At 40.2% G+C, this 9592-nt stretch overlaps 1 pseudogene; it reads right to left on the bottom strand.

Annotated features, from left to right (window-relative positions):
- Window positions 1-338: 338 nt before the first annotated feature.
- Window positions 339-9592, bottom strand: LOC120292609 (annotated as a pseudogene).

Below are 9592 nucleotides of genomic sequence, written 5' to 3' on the forward strand. Positions count from 1 at the left end.
TTGGTACCATGGAAGTGATGACACGTCTCACCGACGGCTGTTGGCCTGATAGAACAGCATCATTTTCTCGCCACCATCGATTTATCATCCTGCATTCTGATCATTGCTACAGAATTTCTATACACCGGGATGACATTGGAGGAGACATTACACGGCAAAATGATCTCAATCCCCTTAGCAGTAGGGGAGAGAATATGGTCTGACCTCTAATATCCCAAGTTGAAAGATGCCATTTTTTTCCCATTGATCCTACACTGAAACCCTAACCAAAAGCTTCAGACTCTTATATGAGCCCACCAAATTGAATCTCCTTGGAAAGGACAGAAAGAAAAGTTAAATTTGAGCCTAAGCCAAGGATTATATTGGGGAAGAAGCTCAAGACATCCTAATCCATTGGTTGTAGCTTCAGAACTGTACCCATCAATAAATGGTACATACGGAGTACACTGTCAAGCTCGACACTCTTTGTTTTTCCTTCTAGCACTCGAAACATTTACATGAACCAGTAAGAAAATTGAGAGATGAGGTATCAATGACGAGTATTACACTTACATGTTCCTGATTTACAGTATGTTAGCTTTTCAAATCAAACTTCAGCTCTGCTATGATGAAAGCGCAAGCTCAGCCCATGCCAAAGACGACGACTTCAGCTCGGCAGAAAAAGATGTGTCGATCCGGGTCTCCAACATGGAGCTTATTTCTTGCATCAAAGGCCGCTTGGTAGTATCTGGATTTAGGCATAAGTTCACCACCTCGCACACCGCTTTAAGGTCCTCATACTGGAAATGTTTCAACTCAGGGTCAACCACGTAGGACATTACTTCTGGCAGTTCGAGATATTCCTTAGCCTGCAGAGAAAAGAAATTAATCGCAAAGATCATTTGAAGTCTCCCATGACCCTTCGATATATTTTCAATGCGGAAGTTCATGTCAAAGAAATGAGTTTCATAAGACTACTTACCCAATTTTACCAAGCTCCCTTTGTCCTTGCAGTATGGAGGTCTTCCGCTCACTATTTCCAGCAGAAGTACCCCAAAAGCATAGATATTTCCCTGAATATCCTCATGGCGTCCTTCTAAGGAATTGGCAAGAACACAAATTGAGCCCTGACTGTCAATAGATCCCGAATGCTTTTCTGATCTCGCAAGAATCGTCTTCCAACTCTCGAAATCGACAAGCTGCAGTTGAAATTAGCAAACAACTTTTTCTCAAAACAAACCCTAGGTTTTGCACATTTCTATTTCTCCATCAGTACTTTAACTGATACTCAAAGACCGAAACAATGTAGTGCTCAAAAACGGCAAAGCAGAGGAAAACTTGGTTGTCATATTTATTAATTTCAAGGTGCCTGCTAAAAGGAGCCATGAATTTTATAGAATAACCTCTTCAATTTTTTTGTTTTGCATCTGTCTTTACTCATTTTAGGTATTCAATCACATTTTATAGGAAATCCATTTTCACAGAGCAGCTCAATCTTTCGTCTCTGTGTGATATGTAATGATTTAGGCACTAGCATACCTTGGGGTAAAAATCTTCTGTTAGATATACGGCACTGGAATTCAACTCGGATATAGTAAAGGTGGGTCAAGCTCATGAAGATACTTCAACCCACGAGCAATGCCCAAGACTATTTTCATACGCCGTGTCCAAGATAATTGGCAGCCTTCTCCATCTGCATTAGTTTTACAGTTAAAAATGGGAGGTGACAAAACACTCCAAGGCCAGCGCGTGCTTTGAACAGGATGGTCATTTCACTTACAATGAAGGTGTTCATAAAGTGTCCCATTGGATGCATACTCAAAAACAAGCATCCGTGTGAAAGGTGTACTTTCCTTGCAGTAGCCCAACAATCTTCCTGTATTATCATGATTCAGTCTAGCTAAATCTGCTACCTGGATGAAAACATAACATAATCTTTAACACAGGTTTCTGTACTCACAATCTCAACTCTAAGTTTTCTAGTTTTGAAGCTGAAGTTTCATATTGGGATGAGGAACCAATTACCTCTCTTTTGGAAGTAGAGTTCTAGATAACCTGTCCAATGCTCTTCTTTGATGCAAAAGCGATATTACGGCAATCTCAGGACCGCCTTTAATGGTGCCCTTGTAAACCAAACTATCTGGTGATGAACCAATAATATTGCTGAAGTCTTCACAAGCTACTTCTAGCTCTTGTCTGCTAAATCTCATTACGTCCTTCAACGCATCAGAATCTGCAGCAAAACCAACATAAATTTTAAGTAGGTACTTTTTGAAATACCAGGGAAATGCATCGAACATAGTGAAGGCTGACTTCTGACCTACGTATACAGAAATATGGTCCTTCTCACTGGCTGATTTCTTCCAGGGTATGATGATGGACGGCTTGCTATTGCATCTCTGAAGACCAGTCAGAAGAGCAATGAGAAACAGAGTCCCCACCATAGTTCCCGTCTCACAATCTCTAAAGCCAATAACCAGCCAGGTCTTGATGTTCTCTCATGCTTGGCTTTATCTTTGGCAAAGTGATTTTTTGGACCGCCACCTGAATGGCTTTTGCCAGGTGGAGAAGCACCTAAGCAGCAGATACTGTTAATAATGAAACAAGAACCAGTAACAAAAGGTTCATTTTTTTCTTTCCTTAAGTAAAGATCAATCTACCGATAGAATAGGATATAACTTTTCAAAATAAACCACAAAAATCAGCGATAGCATACTGTCTTATATAAATCATGATTGCACATCAAACCAAAATTTAGCATAACCTACATATGACCACATTACAGAAATTACAGATCACTTAATTTTCGTTGACACCACAGGGGAAAAAGAAGAATGAACATCAAACATACCACACTGTGCACCGGAACGCTGCTTGGCATCTTTATTTTGAAGGCAATTTCTTGAAAGCTCACACTGCAAGATTGAGTGAGTGAAAAACAGGTACAAAGAAAAAAGAAAGCAGACAAGAGAAAGCAAAAATAAGGCACCTTGGAAGATACTCCAGGCATTTCGGTATGCCCCCACCAAAAATTAAATGAAAATCTGCCACCTTCAACTGGGATAAGCGACATAAGCCGCTTGAAGTTGCATTTGAGGCATACCTGACAAAAGCGGCAGCATAAAGGCATCAATATAGAGGATAAAGCCCCCAAATCACCATAACCCCATTAAAAGAACTTAGTTGACAACATATTTGGCTTGCATTAGCATGGTCATCTCTGAGCTTTAACTTTACTGGTAAAGGGTCATTAAGGACATCAGTTCATTTTCCATAAGCTTGCAAATCGCAATTACTGTTCTATCGCTCCGGCATTTTTAAAGTTTCAAAACAGGGCATAAAAATATTCTGAGGACAATTTCCTTGATCTCCACCTTCAGCTAACAAATTGCCTACGTACAGTTTATCTGACACGGGCTATGATTGGAAAGTCTTTTAATTTTGTTGAAAAGGCAGGTTGAATATTGAGAAATTATATTGAGCAAAGGCACAAAGGTGGGGGCATGAATCCTTATCCAGATGTGCTAAACTACTGAAATCAGAGAAAGCACCTCCGGCAAGGATCATCTACTTACATGCCCTGTACATTTGATGTGAAATTGATGCTGCTTTCAGCAGGAACATTTCCTTGAAGCTTATTCCTGTCCAACAGAAGTTCCTCGAGATACTTTAAATTTCCAAGTTCTTGAGGCATCATGCCAGTCAGGCCATTGGACTCTAGATTTCTGCACATACAAAGCAAACAATGAACAGAAAATGAGAATGTATCATCTATATTCTATAACTGTTCTACACAGACAATTAAAGAACCCTCATACATTCTAATAAGATTTGTCAGATTCCCCATCTCAGGAGGTATTGTGCCTGATAATTGATTCATCCCCAAATCCAAGACTTTAAGGTTCTTCAACATTCCGATTTCTTTTGGAATTGTCCCGATCAGGTTGTTATTGTGCAAAATTCTGCAAGCCACAAGCGCACAGAGAGTAAGCTTCACTTATGTGAAACGGGTTTGTAGAATTGACAACAGCATAAGTGTATTGCATGATATCTTGAAAGCAACAACATACAATTCCTGTAAGTAGGTGAGGTGACCGAGATCTGGCGTAAGAAACCCTTCAAACCCGAATTTGAAATGTTTCTGCAAAAAACAGAGATTGCACATAAAAATGAGCAACAAGAACATTCCTTCTGCCGGCAGTGTAAGCAATCTAGGGGCAAAAGGTGTGATACATTCTTGATTACTAGACAATCGAGAAAAGTCTAGATCAAAACTTACATTTTGAGTACATGGTCCCGAGCAGCCGAACAAGAGACGCCAGACCAGTCACAAGGATCTGCATCTAGGGCATTCCAGTTGGACAAAGCCATATTGGGGTCCTCATAGATGGCCTCCCTTGAAAGTAATTAGTGCCCAACCTACGCAAAAACCAGAAAGCAACACACGATTTAGCACAGAAAATTGAAAATACACTAACCACAACATCGGAGCTAGACAAAAGGTCCAAGATAATGACTATTTCCTATGCCCAGTACTAATTTTGCATTCTTTAATTAAGATCCCAGTAGGATAGCAGTGCTATCTTGGTGACTGAGAAGTAAAGCTCACAGAGAGAGCAATCAAGTTGTTGATCTCAAATTTCTCCTCATCCATTGCATCAGAATATCAATTGCAATATTTGATTTTCCTTGATAAAAATAAAGCAACACAACACAGAATCAGAGTACCCAAAATTCCACACAGTCCAGATTCTTTTTTACATTTGAACACTGTTCAAGAGCTTTTGACTAAACAAGATCTGTGGATCAGATACGAGAGTGATCTACATTAAACAGCACGTACCTTCGTATGGCGCAAAAGAATCGCAAGTCACCAGCAGAACCCCAAAACAACAAACAGAGTCCCAACTGCACCGACTGCTCTCATTTCTTCACAAATCTCTACACTAAAACAACCGCTGTCGCTCAAGAAACCCCAAACAAGATCACACCGACCCAACAAAGAAAACAAGAAACCAGGTGGAAAAAGCCCCCCAGATTCGCTCAAGATGGGATTGGAAAGAAAAAGCTTAAAAGACAAAAAACCAAAAGATGAAGCTACTATCTGTTAAGTCCTAAAGCTGCAATCCCCAGCAGAGGAGAAGAAAGAAGGAGCTTCGGCGCAGCCAGCGAAGAAGACCCGGAGAGAGAGTTCGAATCCAAGATTTGGTAACTACCCACCAAACCCAAGTAACCAAGAATGTGCACTGACAAAATGCAGGAGATGGACTTGAAGTTAAAGGAAGGAGGAGTACACTTGCACACCCAGATGTGGGGGTAGAGAGAGAAACACAGAGAAACAGAGAGAGAGAGACTTGGATTCAAAGAGAGGTTTTTGTTGCTCGCTCGCAGGCAGTACAGAGATTTGAAGCATGGGGAAAAGAGCAAAGCCGGGGAGATGAATGCTGATGGGACCCCCCCTCCACCCTCACGTCCGGAACACAAGAAAACAAAATGAGTGAAAGCGAGAGAGAGAAGCGTGTTGCTATGCTACTTGCTACGCGTACAGGCTTTGCTCGGAGGGGAGATTGAAGAAGGTATCGGAACAAGAAAAAAAGACGGCTTCTTTTCTTCTTCTTTTTTCCAGGCGAGTGTTGCGTTGGCATGTGCATGGAAAAGCTGGGAGCTTTGATTTTATTTTGCACCTCCTCGACTAATAAAAATGATTGCTTTCAATAAGGATTTGTTTGACAATATATATATATATATATATATATATGAGGATTTGGAATTTGATTAATTTTGGGAGGTTGAATTTGGACGTTGGTTGGCGAGAGAGATTTGTTATCTACCGCAAGATTTTGAGCGTACGGTCGGGTAGGGCACTAGTTTTGAATATTTTCTCCTAGGAGCCTACAAAACGAATTATCTGAACTAAGGATCACTCGGACTAGATCGGACCAGATCGGCCGATTTATTGCAATTCCCGAAAGTGTTGATTCAATTCTTAATTCCTAAAATAGAACTAATGTTGGCAATCCAATTCCCGATTTTAAGGAAGAACAGTGATTTGATCGACTAAATATACTATTTTATTTTATTTTTCTTCTAAAAAATTAGTAAAATGTGAAGTAAATATTATGTCAATCCGGTTCCAAGTAATGGAAAAAAAGTAATGGGAAAAAAATAAGTAATTGGTTCCATTTGATCGAATTGATGGTTTAGTCTCGATTTCCCGATTTTGGACCAATTGATCGTATCCTCGCCCAGATTTTTTGAACCGGTTTGATTCCCGGTTTTCACCTTGAATTGACTGACCGAAAAACCGATCGTCCCTATTTTTTCCCACTAATTTTATTTATTTTATGTATGCTTTGGAAGGATTAATTATGGTGAAAATATACCGACGGTCTTCTCAACCATGATCAATTGAGTGAAAATGCGTCTCGATCTTCTGGTCAGTATGCAGCATAATAACTTGAAATCCGGATGCGCGCGTGACATTGGATCGTCGGGCATAAAAAAATGAAGTTACCAATCAAATGCGATAAGAGTTTTTTTTATTTATTTTTAATTTGGTGTGGAATGCGATAGGAGATGAAGTAAGGCAAAGACGCCCGGAGTTGGTAGCAACTCGATGGAAGTGGGTGGTAAGTTGATAGAGAGATAAGAAGAGAAGAAAAGTCAAATTTACAATCACGACCTTATTTATTCACCTTGATTTTATTAGGATGAGTGCATTAAAAATTCTAAGATTTATCATGAAAGTGAAATTAAGTTTTAAAAATTTCAAGAAGTCATAGAAGAGATTTGTATTGAATTGCAACGTAAGAAGTGGGTAGTTACTTGATGAAATTAATGATGATAGACGTAGCAATTTACATCAAGATAATGACACAAATAGATCATGAATTTTGGCTTAACATGCAATTTAATCCCTCATCATTTGATTTATTCAATGTGATCCATGAACTTTAACTAAATATGTAATGTGGTCCATAAAATTTTAATTTGTGTAATGTAGTCTTTTGAACTTTTTGCATATGTTCAACATAGTCCCATAAACTCTAAGAAAATGTTCAATGTAGTCGTTCAATTAATTTAAAACCAGATATTATACTGAACATTTTCATGCAATTCATAAACTATATTGAATATATATCAAAAGTACATGAATTATATTAAACAAATTAAAAATTTAAAATTGCATCACACATTGAGTTTAAGTTTAGGAATCACAATGAACAAACTAAAATTTTAGGGATCAAATTACACATCGAGTTAAAGTTCGCATCATTTTCCCACATCCATAGCCTTCTTGTTAACACGCCATTATTTCTATATAGGGTAAATGAGTGAGACAAAGATGTTTTGCCGTTTATATTAACCAGGATACATCATATACATGTTCTCATCAGGATTTTGAGCATTATGTATATGAACAGTTTTTAACTCACCTGTATTCGAAAACTCTATGGTTCGCATGCCAAGCGTTTCGATTTTGCATGCTCAATTACCCGTGATGCCCACAATAATGCGCGGCGGTGATTTCTCGACTAATCTGATCGGATGAAAAGTCCTTCAGAGAGACCCCAGCGGAGCTCCGCTTGTCGGGACTCGAGAGGAGCCAACACAGTAATGTTCATCTGATTTTTGGACCTCTTTCGCTTTGATTGCTGGGTTACTTTTTTGAAAGCTTCCAGCGAGTCAAATTTGTAATGCCAAAGTCACAGGTAAAGTCAAAGTTCAAATTCATACTAACTAATAAAAAGCTCATTAGCTGGCAGATTAGAAAAAGAGTCTTCTTATAAGATTTTTCAGTGGCCCCACGGGCAAAGCAGGGGCGTCGTACTCGTCCCCGACCATGTTAATTTAAACACCGAGCATTAGTCTTATTTAATCATGGCCATTATGGTGTTTCATTTCGCTGATTGATGTCGCGAGCACGAGACAGCCCGGAATAATCCAAAGAAGAGTTCACAGGGTTTGTCGACGCTGATGAAGGATCTTGTCTTCATCCTTCGGTCCTTTCCTTCGTAGCTGTAGAGCCATTGTTTTTTGCCTTCACTGTAATATAATTATATAACCCGTTCATTCCTGATTGAGGCCAACGTGGAGAGACTTTCAAAATCCTACCAGACCTTGTGGGGCAGATGAATCCAACTCAACATAATTTTTCGGGTCGGCCTTGTCCTTATGGAGGTTCATGAGCCTGCCGACCAGTGTAGGAAAATTTTAATTACAATCGCCCTTTGCAAGGACTGCTTAACTCAGACATATAGTTCCAGGTTCTTTCATTTCTTTTTTTTTTTTTTTTTTTCTAAAGTTGGAGATTTAATCATAAATCCCTACGCATGAAATCTGTATTAGGTGAGTGATGATGGTCTAGCCAGTATGGCTATGTCATCGAATGACCATTTTGAGTAGGTAGTAGGTTTAGATATCTTTAATGGTAGTCCCAACAAATCAGTGCGTACATGGGGACAATTCGAATTGCTATCATATGATTTGTGAGTGTTTTATAATGTTGCTAAAGCTCTATGAGGACCCTGAAAAATATTTATTTTATGCAATACAATTGCCACTAGATGGCTGGCCTAATGATATGAATATGGAGGGATGTAACATGGCAAGTTTTGAGTTCAAATCTTGAATTTGCAGTTTCCAGGCTCCATTTTCACTTAGCTTAAATGTCTAGTATAGTTTTTCTAAGACACTTGTTATACCTAACTCAGCACGCATAAATTGAATTATTGTAGCAAATCCAATTCGAATGTTGTTAACACAAATTCAATCCAGATCATAACCATCTTTGCTAATCCAAATGACCTTATAGACATTTGGCTCTCAACTCTTCTCACGCTAGGACAAATGACGAAGAAATCCTCTACGGTTGGTTGTTTGGGGACTCTTCCATACTTAAGTCAATGCTAAGCTTATCTTGGAAGTAAGGGCCCGTTTGGTTCGGGCTTTTTGAGGAATGCATTTGCCAAAATGCAAATACCTTTGGGTGAACGAGGCCCGAAATGCAAATATCGTTTTAAAATTTGTATTGAAATACAACTTTGGCCAAAATACCGTTTGGTAAAATTTGCATTTGTAAATTACTTTTATTAAATTAAAAAAACAAAAAAATCCATTTTTCTTTTTTGAAATCCGGCCACCGGACCGCCGATGGCGGACTCGGTCACGTGCGACCCAAGCGACCAAGCGACCGTCGCCCGGGTCATGCAACCTCGGGTGGCCGTCGCTTGGGGTCGCGCGACCTAAGCGACCGTGCAAAACGCTCGTGCGCAACCTAGGTGACCATCGTCGTCGCACGACCTCGGGCGGCCGTTACAGGGTGGCCCGACCCCGCGAGTCGTCACAGGGTCGCACGACCTCAGTGTCGCTGGGTCGCGCGATCCAAGCAATCGACACTGGGTCGCGAGATCCGAGCGTCACTTGAGGTCCGGGCAACCTCGGGCGACGGTGCCGCCGGGCCGGCAACCTCAAGCGGCCGGTCGGCGCCGCGCCATCCTTCGACTGGTCATCACCTCCGATCAAGAATCTTGGAGAGGTTGGAGAAGATGAACAGAACCGAGCTACTTGCATTCCTGGGACGCAACTTGCCGATGCACCTCAAGAGCTCCAT

The sequence above is a fragment of the Eucalyptus grandis genome, chromosome 4 (assembly GCF_016545825.1).
Source record: "Eucalyptus grandis isolate ANBG69807.140 chromosome 4, ASM1654582v1, whole genome shotgun sequence".
NCBI classification, from domain to species: Eukaryota; Viridiplantae; Streptophyta; class Magnoliopsida; order Myrtales; family Myrtaceae; genus Eucalyptus; species Eucalyptus grandis.